The 15,760-nt window shown below is 44.3% G+C and overlaps 1 protein-coding gene across 2 annotated transcripts in view; it reads left to right on the forward strand.

The window, feature by feature from the left end:
- Positions 1 to 15,760, forward strand: part of LOC128056421 (GMP reductase 1) — a 60,387-nt gene that overhangs the window by 34,372 nt on the left and 10,255 nt on the right. The gene's annotated exons all lie outside the window — the stretch shown is intronic.

The raw sequence follows: 15,760 nt of genomic DNA on the forward strand, positions 1-15,760 counted from the left end.
ACCTCAGATAGGCAGATGACACCACCCTTATGGCCAAAAGTGAGGAAGAACCAAAGAGCCTCTTGATGAAGGTGAAAGAAAAGAGTGAAAAAGTTGGCTTAAAACTCAACATTCAGAAAACAAGAGATCATGGCATCTGGTCCCATCACTTCATGGCAAATAGATGGGGAAACAATGGAAACAGTGACAGACTATTTTTTTGGGCTCCAAAATCACTGCAGATGGTGACTGCAGCCATAAATTAAAAGATGCTTGCTCCTTGGAAGAAGAGTTATGACAAATCTAGACAGCATATTAAAAAGCAGAGATATTACTTTGCCAACAAAGGTCCATCTAGTCAAAGCTATGGTTTTTCCAGTAGTTGTGTATGGATGTGAGAGTTGGACTATAAAGAAAGCTGAGCACCGAAGAATTGATGCTTTTGAACTGTGGTGTTGGAGAAGACTCTTGAGAGTCCCTTGGACAGTAAGGAGATCCAACCAGTCCATCCTAAAGGAAATCAGTCCTGAATATTCATTGGAAGGACTGTTGCTGAAGCTGAAATTCCAATAGTTTGGCCACCTGATGCAAAACACTGACTCATTGGACAAAACCCTGATTCTGGGAAAGACTGAAGGCAGGAGGAGGAGAAGGCAGAGGATGAGATGGTTGGATGGCATCACTGACTCAATGGACATGAGTTTGAGTAAACTCTGGGAACTGGTGATGGACAGGGAGGCCTGGTGTGCTGCAGTCCATGGGGTTGCGAAGAGTAAGACACGACTGAGTGACTGAACTGAACAAATAAGAGAAGTATATTGTCTCACTCTTCTGGAGGTCAGAGGTCCAAGATCAAGGTGTCAGTAGGGCCACAAAGCCTCTGGGGGACCCCTGTTCCAGCCTCCAGAGCTTCTGGTAGTTCCTCAGCTAAGGGCACCAGAGCTCTGGTTTTCACAGGGCATCCTCCCTGCATGCACATCTGCCTTTGTGTCCAGACTTCTCCTTTTTATAAGAACATCAGTTGTATGGGACTAGAGCCCACCCTACTCCAAGGTGACCTCACCTTAGCTACTCACATCTGCAGTGCTTTCAGTGCTCCGGCTGGTCACTGGTTTCTGTAGTGAGCGGGGGTTTGGTACGATGCTGGGGGCAGAAGTTAGATTATGCAAGTGGAGGGGTATATGGATGGAGGTGAAGAGAGTCAGTGATCTAACAACACTGTTATGGAGCTTCTGGAAGAAAAACACCCCAGTACTCAGCGACTAAATTTTACAGATCGAAGGTGTTGTCAATTTAACCCTCAGTTTATCCGTCATTCTTCTCTACCTTTATCGACATGTCCATCATTCAAGTAGTCATCACATGTGTCTCCTTCTAGGGGAGATGCTCAGAACAGGGCAGAACTTGTCAGATATATTTGGATGGACTTGGACAGAGCTATGGCTTCAGTTTATGGGGGTTATATATGTATATCCTGAAAGTGAAAGCCTCTCAGTCGTGTCCTACTCTTCGCAACCCCATGGTCTGTATAGCCCATGGAATTCTCCAGGCCAGAATAGTGGAGTGGGTAGCCTTCGCCGCCTCCAGGGGATCTTCCCAACTCAGGGAATGAACCCAGGTCTCCCACATTGCAGGCAGATTCTTTACCAGCTGAGCCTCAAAGGAAGCCCGTATATATCCTATAAACATTTGAATTATATATATTTAATAACATATATCTAAATTCTGAACTTTTGGCATGTTTTTAGCAGTGCTATAACAATGGACTCATATTAAATATAGTAAATTAAATCTTCAGTCCTTTTCACTTGTTCAGTTGCTAAGCCAAGCTCTCACATTAAATAATTGACAGGCTATTTTGGTTAAAAAAAAAAATGGATATAGTAAATTAACATTCTGGTGGAATGATCTGTTACTGGTTTTGGCTCAGCATTGAAACTAGTGAGATTTGATTTCTAGACCTGCTTTGAGGACATAATTTATTGTTGTTCAATTGCTCAGTCGTGTCCGACTCTTTGCTACCCCATGGGCTACAGCACGCCAGGCCTCCCTGTCCTTCACTGTCCCCTGGAGTTGCTGAAACTCATGTTCATTGAGTCAATGATGCCATCCATCCATCTATCTCATCCTCTGTTGCCTCTTTCTCTTCCTGCCCTCAATCTTTCCCAGAATCAGGGACTTTTCCAGTGAGTTGTCTCTTTGTATCAGGTGGCCAACTGAAGTTTCAGCTTCAGTCCTTCCAATGAATATTCAGGACTGATTTCCTTTAGGATGGACTGGTTGGATCTCCTTACTGTCCAAGGGACTCTCAAGAGTCTTCTCCAACACCACAGTTCAAAAGCATCAATTCTTTGGCACTCAGCTTTCTTTATAGTCCAACTCTCACATCCACACATGACTACTGGAAAAACCATAGCTTTGACTAGATGGACCTTTGTTGGCAAAGTAATGTCTCTGCTTTTTAATACACTGTCTAGGTTGGTCATAACTTTTCTTCCAAGGAGCAAGTGTCTTTTAAAGTTCATGGCTGGAATCACCATCTGCAGTGATTTTGGAGCCCCCAAAATAAAGTCTGTCACTGTTTCCATTGTTTCCCCATCTATTTGCCATGAAGTGATGGGACTGGATGCCACAATCTTTGTCTTTTGAATGTTGAGTTTTAAATCAGCTTTTTTACTCTCCTCTTTCACTTTCAACAAGAGGTTCTTGAGTTCCTCTTCGATTTCTGCCATAAGAGTGGTGTCATCTGCATATCTGAGGTTATTGATATTTCTCTCAGCAATTTTGATTCAAGCTTGTGCTTCATTCAGCCTAGCATTTTGCATGATTTTACTCTACATATAAGTTAAATAAGCAGGGTGACAATATACACTCTTGACGTACTCCTTTCCCCATTTGAAACAGTCTGTTGTTGCATGTCTGGTTCTAACTGTTGCTTCTTGACCTGCATACAGATTTCTCAGGAGGTAGGTAAGGTGGCCTGGTAGTCCCATCTCTTGAAGAATTTTCTACAGTTTGTTGTGATCCACACAGTCAAAGACTTTAACGTAGTCAACGAAGCAGATGTTTTTCTGTAATTCTCTTGCTTTTTCCATGGTCCAGTGGATGTTAGCAATTTGATCACTGGTTCCTCTGCCTTTTCTAAATCCAGGTTGCACATCTGGAAGTTCTCAATTCACAGACTGTTGAAGAAGCCTAGCTTGGAGAATTTTGAGCAGTTCTTTGCTAGCGTGTGAGATGAATGCAATTGTGTGGTAGCTTGAACATTCCTTGGCATTGCCTTTCTTTGGGATTAGAATGAAAACTGACCTTTTCCAGTCCTGTGGCCACTGCTGAGTTTTCCAAATTTGCTGGCATATTGAGTGCAGCCCTTTCACAGCATCGTCTTTTAGGCTTTGAAATAGTTCAGCTGGAATTCCGTCATCTCTGTTAGCTTTGTTCATAGTAATGCTCCCAAAGACCCACTTGACTTCAGACTCCAGGATATCTGGCTCTGGATGAGTGATCACACCACCATGGTTATCTGAGTCATGAAGACCTTTTTTGTATAGTTCTTCTTCATTCTTGCCACCTTTTCTTAATATCTTCTGCTTCTGTTAGGTCCATACTATTTCTGTCCTTTATTGTGCCCATCTTTGCATCGAATGTTCCTTTTGTATCTCTAATTTTCTTGAAGAAATCTCTAATCTTTCCCATCCTATTGTTTTCCTCTATTTCTTTGCATTGTTCACTTAAGGCTTTCTTATCTCTTCTTGCTGTTCTTTGGAACTCTTCATTCAAATGGGTGTATCTTTCCTTTTCTCCTTTGCCTTTCCCTTCTCTTCTTTTCTCAGCCATTTGTAAAGCCTCCTCAGACAACCATTTTGCTTCTTTGCATTTCTTTTTCTTAGGGATGGTTTTGATCACTACCTCCCATACAGTGTTATGAACCTCTGTCCATAGTTCCTCAGGCACTCTGTCAGATCTAATCCCTTGAATCTCTTTGTCACTTCCACTGTATAATCATAAGGGATTTGATTTAGGTCATACCAGAATAGTGGTTTTCTGTACTGTCTTCAATTTAAGTCTGGATTTTGCAATAGGAAATTTGTGACCTGAGCCACAGTCAGCTCCCAGTCTTGTTTTTGCTGACTGTATACAGCCTCTCCCATTTTCGGTTGCAAAGAATATAATCAATCAGATTTCGGTATTGAGGGTATAATAATATACTTTAAAAATCCCTATGAGCACGCACACAATCTCTTTCAGATTTTACTGCAGCATCTGAGCCTTGCTGCCAGTGCTTCCCCCCACACGACTTGGTAAACCGAAATGAAGATCTAGGTCTTTGATTCATGGTCCCACGCTCACTTCCTGTGCTCCTTCTGGTTTCTCATCCAGGCTTTCCATCCATCCATCCATTCAGTTAGTTCATATTCATTGAGCATCTACTGTGTGCTTGGGGCTGGAATAAATGACTGAATATTTATCAGGTGCTGACAGAGTTCTTTCCCAGGTGGTGTTAGTGGTAAAGAACCTGCCTGCCAATGCAGGAGGCATAAGAGATGCAGCTTCGATCCCTTGGTTGGGAAGATCCCTTGGAGAAGAGCATGGCAACCCACTCCAGTATTCTCACCTGGTGGGCTATAGTCCATAGGGTCACACAGAGTCAGACATGACTGAAGCGACTTAGCATACATGCACAACAGTTCTAAGGTCTTCAACTCAGTATCTTTCTCTTTTAGCTTTTGCCCTAGTGAACAAATTAAGACCCATTTATTGAACAACTTGTGCATAAAAGGCTGATATAGAGCCATCATCCTACATTTATGGAGTGAGTTGATTTAGGGAGAGATATCATTGGAGTTACCAAACAGTGCTGTCCTCCAGTGTGGTTCTTGAATACTCACCATAGCCGCCTCTTGGGCTAGTTGTATGACAGTCACCAGGGAGGCTTTTCACTGTACACATTCCTGGTCCCCATTCTGTTTAATTTAAAAAAAAGTTTTTATTGAAGTATACTTGCTTTACGATGTTGTTTCTATTGTACAGCATAGCCACGTGGATACATATAGCCCCTCTTCCTTCCCACATAGGTCACCACAGAGCATTGAGTAGGGTTCCTTGTGGTTCTCACTCCTTATCTATTTTATGCATAATAGTGTATAAATGTCAATTCCAATTTCCCAATCCATTCCACCTTCTTCTTTCCCCCTTGGTATCCCTACGTTTGTTCTCTACGTCTGTGACTGTTTCTGCTTTGCGAATAAGTTCATCTGTACCATTTTTCTAGATTCCACATATATGTGGTAAGATATGATATTTGCTTTTCCCTTCTGACTGACTTCATTCTGCATACAGGTCCATCTGTGTCTCTGCAAATGGCACGGTTTCATTCCGTTTTATGGCCGAGCAATATCCCACTGTGTGTGTGACTGTGCATGTGTAGCACGCCTTCTTTATCCATTCATCTGTCGATGGACATGTAGGTTGCTTCCGTGTCCTGGTATTGTAAATAGTGCTGAAATGAACATTGGGGCGCATGTATCTTTTTGAATTATGGTTTTCTCTGGGTATGTGTCCAGGAATGGGATTGCTGGATGATATGGTAGCTCTATTTTTAGATTTTTGAGGCGTTCCCATACTGTTCTCTATAGTGCATATATCAGTTTACATTCCCTCAATCCTGTTGAATTAAACTGCTCATAGTTGGTGTCCTAGAGCACCATAGGTAATTAGTCATACTTCTCCGTTCACCATCAAGAGTCTTAGTAACAATTTAGACCTTATATGTATTCCTTCAAAGGCCACCATTTTTAAATCAGTAGAGGTCAAATTAATGAAGTTTTACTATGGACTTACTCTGAGATCCCATACTTGTGTCTTTCTGGAAATTTCACACTGGCTTAGTTTATAGGACTTTGGGGAGAGTAGGGGTGGAGGCTCTGCTCGCACCACAGATGACTCGGAAAATCAACCTAGGATCTCCTTACCCAGCACCCTCTACTTTATAGCTTATGTCAGCCTAAGTGTATGTCCACTAAGTGTGTGGACAGACCAGCAGTACCAGTATCAACTGAGAACTTTGTGAGAAGTTCTCAGGCCTCATCTCAGACCTAGTGAATGGGAAGCCCTGAAGGTGAAATTAACAAGCCCTCCGAGTAATCTGGGTCTGTTCTCAAGCTTGAGAGGCACTGGCTTCTACAGTCGAGGCTTAGCACACACAGGTTGGGTCCATGTGCCAGAGCCGTCTTTTGACAACCACAAAACAGCTTTTCTGAGTTTGTCAGGGACAGTGACAGCCCAGGCTGGTGGTCCTGATGCTCTGAGGTTCTTATTTTTCCATGGGTGGCCAGAGCTTTCCTAGATAGGGCTAGAAGTTCAATTTGTAGCCAGCAGAGACCCCGTGAAGTTCACAGACTTACATAGGTTCTGGACCCCTGACTTCAGTTCATTCCTTCTGATGAGCTGAGCATCTTGTGGTTCAGAGCAGCTGTTTTACTTGCTGACCGTTTGCCTAATGGAGCTTCACAAACAGGTTTCTCCCACTTGCCAAGAGACCTAAACCCAGTGGAAACCTGTCAGTTGTTTGGATCCTGCCACTTTGTCCAGCTGCCTCATTTTACACTCTCATTGCTGAATTTGCACGTGTTTGCTACTGAAGTTCAGAAGGAAGCCACAGCAGGGGGTTGGCCATGGCCAAGCGGCTGGACTTGAGCTGGGTTTCCATTTATTGTGATCCATGTGGGCTTCTGAGAGGCAGAGGGCTGAGAAATCCAAGACACCCCCTGGGATAGGTGAAGAGTAAGGTGTGACCGGTTCATTTTGTCTTGTCATCTGCTGGGGACGTGGCACAAAGGAGAGCATTTTAAAGGTAGAAACAGCTTTAGAGGTCGCAATGGCTGTCAGGTATTGAACATCTATCTTCTGGGCACAGTATACCTATAATCTCTAATCCCTGGAATGGTCTAGGTATTAAGTATACTGCTGTTATCTTCTTTGGACAGGTGTGTTAGTCAGGGTTCTCCAGAGAAACAGAACCAGTAGGGTATGTGTGTGTGTGTGTGCACCTGTGTGTTTAGATAGAAGTAGATTTATTATAAGGAAATAAGTTGGTTCGTGTGATGATGGGACTGAAAAGAATCGCAAGATCTGTAGGGTGAATTGGCAAGCTGGAGGCCTAGGAGAGCTGATCGTGTGGTTCCAATCTTGAGTTCGAAGACCTGAGAACCAGGGAGAGCCAGTGTTTCAGTTGGAGTCGGTGTCACAGTTCTAAGGCAGTCATTGAGGAAGAATCCTCTTCCCTTGGGGGAAGTCTCAGCCTTTTTGTGCTATTCAAGCCTTCAAGTGATTAGGTGAGGCCCACCCACATGTGGGAGAGCAATCTGCTTTATGCTACTGATTTGCATATTAATCTCATCCACAAAGGGCTTTCCAGGTGGTGCCACTGGTAAAGAATCTGCCTGCCAGTGTAAGAGCCATGGGTTCAATCCCTGGATTGGGAAGCTCCCCTGGAGGAGGGTATGGCAACCCACTCCAGTATTCTTACCTGGAGAACCCCATGGACAGAGGAGCCTGGTGGGCTACAGTCCATAGGATTGCCAAGAGTTGGACACGGCTGAAGCGACTTAACACACACATACTCTTATTGCCAAAACACCCTCCCAGAAACACCCAGGACAATTTTTGACCAAAGGCCACTCCACAGCCCAGTTAAGTTGGCATATAACATTATCACACCTGGTGAGGAGACTGAAGCTTTGAGACCTTAGTGATTTGCTCAGCATCACACTGCTGGTGGAGGGCAAAGCCAGCTCTGAAACCGAGGCCTGTTTGTCTCCTGTGTTCCAAGCCTTCCCTTGATCACCCTCATTTAGAAAATGTGGGGACTCAGAGGGTGAGGGCTCGCTGAAATCAACAAGAATGCAGGGTTGGCCCAGCATTCCCGGTCTGCCCCTTTCCCACCCATGCTTTGTGGGGAGCTTCAGCTTAATCTGTGCTTATAGCTCAGCCTTTCCTTCAGGGCTCCCAAGCTTGTGTTCCAGTGAAGAGATCAGAGTCAGTACCTGATGAACCCTGAGGAAGGGGAGGGATTTGAAGAACCAGATGAGTTCACTGTCCATACCCAAAATAGTCTGGACTCTGTAGTGCTTCCCAGGCAGGATCTAAAAAAAAAAAGTCCTGTGATGAGGTTGGCTGGAATCACTGTTGTCTCCCTACTCAGGGCCAAAATTTTAACCATTGTATTTGATAAAGACCGAGAGAGCATGCTTCTCCAGTCTGAGGAGAGAATGATAGAGGTGAGGCTGATTCAGAGTAACCCCCAACCCCCTGCTTGTCTCCACCCAGTCAGTAGGGCTCTCATCCACTTCACTGACCTTCCGCAAAGAGGGATCCATTGATCCGCAGATTTATTTTGTTGATTTAATGCATTAGCTTAGGAATGGTTAGTTTAGGAATGGTCAGACCATTATTTGAAAAGAAGGGATGGAGCCAAAGCAAAAACAATACCCAGCTGTGGATGTGACTGGTGATAGAAACAAAGTCCGATGCTGTAAAAGCAATATTGCATAGGAACCTGGAATGTCAGGTCCATGAATCAAGGCAAATTGGAAGTGGTCAAACAAGAGATGGCAAGAGTGAACGTCGACATTCTAGGAATCAGCGAACTAAAGTGGACTGGAATGGGTAAATTTAACTCAGATGACCATTATATCTACTACTGTGGGCAGGAATCCCTCAGAAGAAATGGAGTAGCCATCATGGTCAACAGAAGAGTCCGAAATGCAGTACTTGGATGCAATCTCAAAAACGACAGAATGATCTCTGTTCGTTTCCAAGGCAAACCATTCAATATTACAGTAATCCAAGTCTATGCCTCAACCAGTAACGGTGAAGAAGCTGAAGTTGAACGGTGCTATGAAGACCTACAAGACCTTTTAGAACTAACACCCCAAAAAGATGTCCTTTTCATTATAGGGGACTGGAATGCAAAAGTAGGAAGTCAAGAAACACCTGGAGTAACAGGCAAATTTGGCCTTGAAATACAGAATGAAGCAGGGCAAAGGCTAATGAGAGTTTTGCCAAGATAATGCACTGGTCATAGCAAACACCCTCTTCCAACAACACAAGAGAAGACTCTATACATGGACATCACCAGATGGTCAACACCGAAATCAGATTGATTATATTCTCTGCAGCAAAAGATGGAGAAGCTCTATACAGTCAACAAAAACAAGACCTGGAGCTGACTGTGGCTCAGATCATGAACTCCTTATTACCAAATTCAGACTTAAATTGAAGAAAGCAGGGAAAACCTCTAGACCATTCAGGTATGACCTAAGTCAAATCCCTTATGATTATACAGTGGAAGTGAGAAATAGATTTAAGGGCCTAGATCTGATAGATAGAGTGCCTGATGATCTATGGAATGAGGTTCATGACATTGTACAGGAGACAGGGATCAAGACCATCCCCATGGAAAAGAAATGCAAAAAAGCAAAAAGCAAAGGAGAAAAGGAAAGATATAAGCATCTGAATGCAGAGTCCCAAAGAATAGCAAGAAGAGATAAGAAAGCCTTCTACAGAGATCAATGCAAAGAAATAGAGGAAAAGAACAGAATGAGAAAGACTAGAGATCTCTTCAAGAAAATTAGAGATATCAAGGGGACATTTCATGCAAAGATGGGCTTGATAAAGGACAGAAATGGTATGGACCTAACAGAAGAAGAAGATTAAGAAGAGATGGCAAGAATACACAGAAGAACTGTACAAAAAGGATCTTCACGACCTGGATAATCACGATGGTGTGATCATTCATCTAGAACCAGATATCTTGGAATGTGAAGTCAAGTGGGCCTTAGAAAGCATCACTACGAACAAAGCTAGTGGAGGTGATGGAATTCCAGTAGAGCTATTTCAAATCCTGAAAGATGGTGCTGTCAAAGTGCTGCACTCAATATGCCAGCAAATTTGGAAAACTCAGCCGTGGCCACAGGACTGGAAAAGGTCAGTTTTCATTCCAATCCCAAAGAAAGGCAATGCCAAAGAATGCTCAAACTACCACATACTTGCACTCATCTCACACGCTAGTAAAGTAACGCTCAAAATTCTCCAAGCTAGGCTTCAGCAATACGTGAACCGTGAACTTCCTGATGTTCAAGCTGGTTTTAGAAAAGGCAGAGGAACCAGAGATCAAATTGCCAACATCTGCTGGATCATGAATAAAGCAAGAGAGTTCCAGAAAAACATCGATTTCTGTTTTATTGACTATGCCAAAGCCTTTGACTGTGTGGATCACAGTAAACTGTGGAAAATTCTGAAAGAGATGAGAATACCAGACCACCTAACCTGCCTCTTAAGAAATCTGTATGCAGGCCAGGAAGCAATAGTTAGAACTGGACATGGAACAACAGACTGGTTCCAAATAGGAAAAGGAGTACGTCAAGGCTGTATATTGTCATCCTGCTTATTTAACTTATATGCAGAGTACATCACGAGAAACGCTGGGCTGGAAGAAGCACAGGCTGGAATCAAGATTGCCGGGAGAAATATCAATAACCTCAGATATGCAGATGACACCACCCTTATGGCAGAAAGTGAAGAGGAACTAAAAAACCTCTTGATGAAAGTAAAAGAGGAGAGTGAAAAAGTTGGCTTAAAGCTCAACATTCAGAAAATGAAGATCATGGCATTTGGTCCCATCACTCCATGGGAAATAGATGGAGAAACAGTGGAAACTGTCAGACTTTATTTTTTTGGGCTCCAAAATCATTGCAGATGGTGACTGCAGCCATGAAATTAAAAGACGCTTACTTTTTGGAAGAAAAGTTATGACCAATCTAGATAGCATATTGAAAAGCAGAGATATTACTTTGCCGACGAAGGTCCGTCTAGTCAAGGCTATGGTTTTTCCAGTGGTCATGTATGGATGTGAGAGTTGGACTGTGACGAAGGCTGAGTGCCGAAGAATTGATGCTTTTGAACTGTGGTGTTGGAGAAGACTCTTGAGAGTCCCCTGGACTGCAAGGAGATCCAACCAGTCCATTCTGAAGGAGATCAGCCCTGGGATTTTTTTGGAAGGAATGATGCTGAAGCTGAAGCTCCAGTACTTTGGCCACCTTATGCGAAGTGTTGACTCATTGGAAAAGACTCTGATGCTGGGAGGGATTGGGGGCAGGAGAAGAAGGGGACGACCAAGGATGAGATGGCTGGATGGCATCACTGACTCAATGGACGTGAGTCTGAGTGAACTCCGGGAGATGGTGATGGACAGGGAGGCCTGGTGTGCTGCGATTCATGGGGTTGCAAAGAGTGGGACACGACTGAGCGACTGAACTGAACTAAACAAAGTCATTCAAAAAATTTCATTTTTTTGAGGCTTGAAAAATCCCTCAACCAAATACATTTAGCCTAGTACAAGTTAGAAATATAGAGGAAATAAATATTACAAGAAATGCCATCTTTTAAAAAAATTATTAAAGTATAGTTGATAGACAGTGTGTTAATTTCTACTGCGCTGCAAAGTGATTCAGTTACACACACATATGTATACATACTTTTCCATTATGGTGTATTGCAGAGTATTGAATATAGTTCCCTGTGCTATACAGTAGGACACTGTTGTTTACCCATTTTATATATAATAGTCAGCATCTGCTAATCCCAAATGCCCAATCTATCCTCCCTGCAACCCCTCCCTCTTGGCAAGCACAAGATGTCTGGTTCTCTATGTCTGTGAGTCTGTTTCTGTTTTGTAGATAAGGTCGTTTGTGTCATATTTTAGATTCCATATATAAGTGGTACTGTATTTGTCTTTTGAAAAACATACTCTGTTTTTGGCTGTGCCGAGTCTTTGTTGCTGCGTGGGCTTTTCTCTAGTTGTGGCAAGCAGCGGCTAGTCTCTAGCTGCAGTGCGCAGGCTTCTCACTGCAGTGTCTTCTCTTGTTGCAGAGCGTGGGCTCCAGGGTGCACAGGCTCAGGAGTTGCGGCTCCTGGGCTCTAGGGCACAGGCGCAGTACTTACGGTGCACGGGCTTAGTTGCTCCACAGCATGTGGGATCTCCTGGATCCGGGATTGAGCCCATGCCCCTGCAGTGGCAGGTGGCTTCTTTGCCACTAAGCCACCAGGGAAGCCCCTGTCTCTCTTTTTGACTTGCTTCATTTGTGATAATCTGTAGGTCCGTCCATGTTGCTGCCAGTGGCATGGTTTCGTTCTTTTTAAGGCCGCATAATATTCCTCTGTGTGTGTGCGTGCGTGTGTGTAGAGAGAGCTTTATCCATTCATATGTCAGTGGACAGTTTAGGTTCTTTCCATGTCTTGGCCATTGTGAAGAGTGCTGCTATGAACACAGGGGTGCGTGTTTCTCTTCAAATTAGAGTTTGGTCTGGATATATGCCCAGGAGTGGGATAGCTGGGTCACATGGCAGCTCTATTTTTAGTTTTTTGAGGAACCTCCATACTCCATCCTCGTCCATAGTGACTGTACCAATTTAGATTCTCACCAACAGTGTAGGAGAGTTCTTTTCTTCACACCCTCTCTATCAAGTGTCATTTGTAGACTTTTTAATGATGTCCATTCTGACTGGTGCGAGGGGTACCTCATTGTAATTTTGATTGCATTTCTCTAATAACTAGAGATGATGAGCATCTTTTCATGTCCCTGTTGTCTATCAGTACATCTTCTTTGGAGAAATGTCTATTTAGGCCTTTTGCCCATTTTTTGATGGGGTCGTTTGTTTTGGAGTTGTATGAACTGTTTGTATATTTAGAAAATTAAGCTCTTGTCAGTTGTATCATTTGCAAATATTTTCTCCCAGTCTGTAGGTTGTCTTTTTGTTATGATGATGGTTTCCTTTGCTGTGCAAAAGCTTAGAAGCCTGATTAGGTCCCATTTCTCTGTTTTTGCTTCTATAGAAATGCCATCTTAAGATAACCACTGCTAATGTTTTGATATGTATGCTTCTAGACATTGTTAGAGGTTACTCTTAACTAGGGTTCTAATCTCATTCATCCATTATTATAGCTGTGTGACCTTGAACAAGTCACTCCACCTTTCTGAGCCTCCCTCTTTGAGTTTCCCCAACCTACAAAGTATCAACTTCCGGTACTTGTGGTGTTTGAATAGAAAAATGAAATTTGTAAGAACCCCTTGTTCATAGTTGGTGCTCGATTCAGTCCCCTCTGTGCACACGTGCTTGTTTTCACTGCCCCTTCTTTTAGGGCTGGGCAGGTATTTTTAAGAAGAGGTCATGCTGACAGCTCACAGATCGAATCACCACTCATGTTATGTGATACCTTTTCTACTAAAAGACTTTAACACTCTTGGAAAACAAAACAAGTAACCCTTGAAATATTTGCATTAAAAATAAAAAAAACTCCCTGCAGCTGTGCATGTTTATGTATGAAAGTAAATGCATGTCTCTGCCTCCTGAGAACATGAAAGGATGCTTTGAACCTCCTTTGGAGATTACCTGTAAATGTAGTCGGGGGCAGACTCCTTTGCCCTAAGGCGTTGTGTGACGTTGGGTTGCACTGGGTTAAACTGTAGTCCTGCCTTTTGGCCATGCCTTCTCTGTTTCCTAAATCCCACCCTGGCACAGCGAGTAGATGAAGCGCTATGTATGGTTTCGTCTCCCAAGCACATCATGAAGTCCTGTTAACTGTGGACATCTTGACATCTGTGGACATCCTGGGAGGAGAAGAGCTTGCTTTCTGGGGGTCCCTAGAGTGCAGGCTTTCTGAGTCAGGCTGCATCACTGACCACACAGGTGTGACATTTTCAGAGCCTGCACAAGCAGTCACGAACTATTCACAAGTGAGATAAAGACTTAAGAACACGCTTGTGTGTGTGTGGAGGTATGCACACATTTTTTGGTTTTAAGTCAGACCATGCTAGGGACCTTCTTATTGGGAGCATGAGTGTATTTAATCTTCTTTATTTCTGGCCATACTGCATGGCATATGGGATATTAGTTCCCCACCCAGGGATTGAACCCATGCTCCCTGCAGTGGAAGCTTGGGCGTCTTAACCACTAGACTGCCAGGGCCAGTCCCTATTTATTCTTTCGAGGTTATAAGTTTGAAACCCTATTGTGGAGAACTGGTTTTGATAAAAAGATAAAGCAATTTAAAAATAATTGGCAAGTCAAGTGAAGGGCATAGAGGAGTTGCACCTTTGAAAGAGAAAGTAAAAATATGCAGGAAATTTGAAGCAGCAACAAGACAGACGGCCATGTGTGTGACTGTATTCACATGAAGGGCTTTGGCCCTTCTATGGAGAGTCTGCTTCTGAAATAAATCCTTGCTTGTGACCCCATGGTCCTCCTGGGTCAGGAAAGCCAGACATGAATGATGCACTTGATGGAGGAGGTAATTGCAGTCAGTAAATATTCATAAAAACAAGAGACTGAACCCCTACCCCTGCCTTTTGATCAGAATTGCAATGAAGCAGTGTTTGAGATTCAACCAGGCAATCCTAAAGGAAATCAGTCCTGAATATTCATTGGAAGGACTGATGCTGAAGCTGAAACTTCAATATTTTTGCCACCTGATACGAATAACTGACTCATTGGAAAAGACCTTGATGCTGGGAAAGATTGAAGGCGGGAGAAGGGGATGACAGAGGATGAGATGGTTGAATGGCATCACCGACACAATGGACATGAGTTTGAGTAGGCCCTGGGAGTTGTTGATGAACAGGGAGGCCTGGCGTGCTGCAGTCCATGGGGTTGCAAAGAGCTGGACACGCCTGAGCAACTGAACTGAGTGTTTGAGGTCTAGCTCCTGGAAGGACAGGCTTAAAAGCAGACCAGAAAAGGAGAACTGAGTCATAGGGACCCACGTCCTCAGTCAGAGACTCTGTTTGTAAGGTGGTTCCTCTCAGTTCCACGGAGATGCCCTCCACCTTCCTGCCATCACTACATGGGTAGCTCGGGTGGCCTGCGTCTTCTGCATCCTTCCCAGAGTGTGTCCCCTCTCCTAGGGACAGGCACTTCCCTCCAAGACCAGCCCTGGGCTCTGTCACGTCTCACCTGAGGACTGACCTGGCTTCCCAGGGCCGCTGCTTCCTTGCCTTTCTCTGTTGGGTGGGCGGCTACCCCAGGCCCCGTGGCTGGCCTTTTCCTCCTTGGACTTCACACAGGCCGCACTGCCAACGGCAGGTAGCAGCCTGGTTATTTTGTGCCTCTCATACTTGTAAGAAAACCCAGTAGGTCTGTGTCCTGTGGTTTTATACTGGGTCCCTGGTGTTGAAACATAACCCCCACGGCCAAACTGTGCCAGCAGCCCACGGTGACAGGCACGGAACCAGTCAGGGCGCTCTGTGGGTCAAGTGGATTTCGGGAGCCTGTGTTTGACTTGAAGGAAACTGGGGACCTTACAAGGAAGTGACAGGGAGACACAAGGCTCGAAATATAAAGGAGCAAATTCAGTGTCCTTTGTGGCTCATGAAATACCAGTGCTCCTGTGCTAAATAAATCTCACTTCATGCCGGGCAGCGGGGAGAGGTGATGACTGAATGCTAGTTACGTGGGGATGGCCAGTGGCCAGGCATGTTGTACGGGGGCTGGTGGAGGTGAGGTCCGGCCCCCCGATCCTGCCTGCTCAGTGGTTCCTGCATCCTAAGCGAAGTACTGATGCCCGGTGGTGGAGCGGGGGCAGGTGGTGGGGGGCGGGGTGTGTGTACTGGCCTGAAACATGACTGACGGGGCCTGGGAATGGCAGGTGCAATGGTGAGGGTATTAGCACAAGTTGGGGTGCCCAATGCAGAGGCCAAACAAACGGAAACATTGGAGTTTGGAGC

This window comes from Budorcas taxicolor, chromosome 11, assembly GCF_023091745.1.
Source record: "Budorcas taxicolor isolate Tak-1 chromosome 11, Takin1.1, whole genome shotgun sequence".
NCBI lineage: Eukaryota > Metazoa > Chordata > Mammalia > Artiodactyla > Bovidae > Budorcas > Budorcas taxicolor.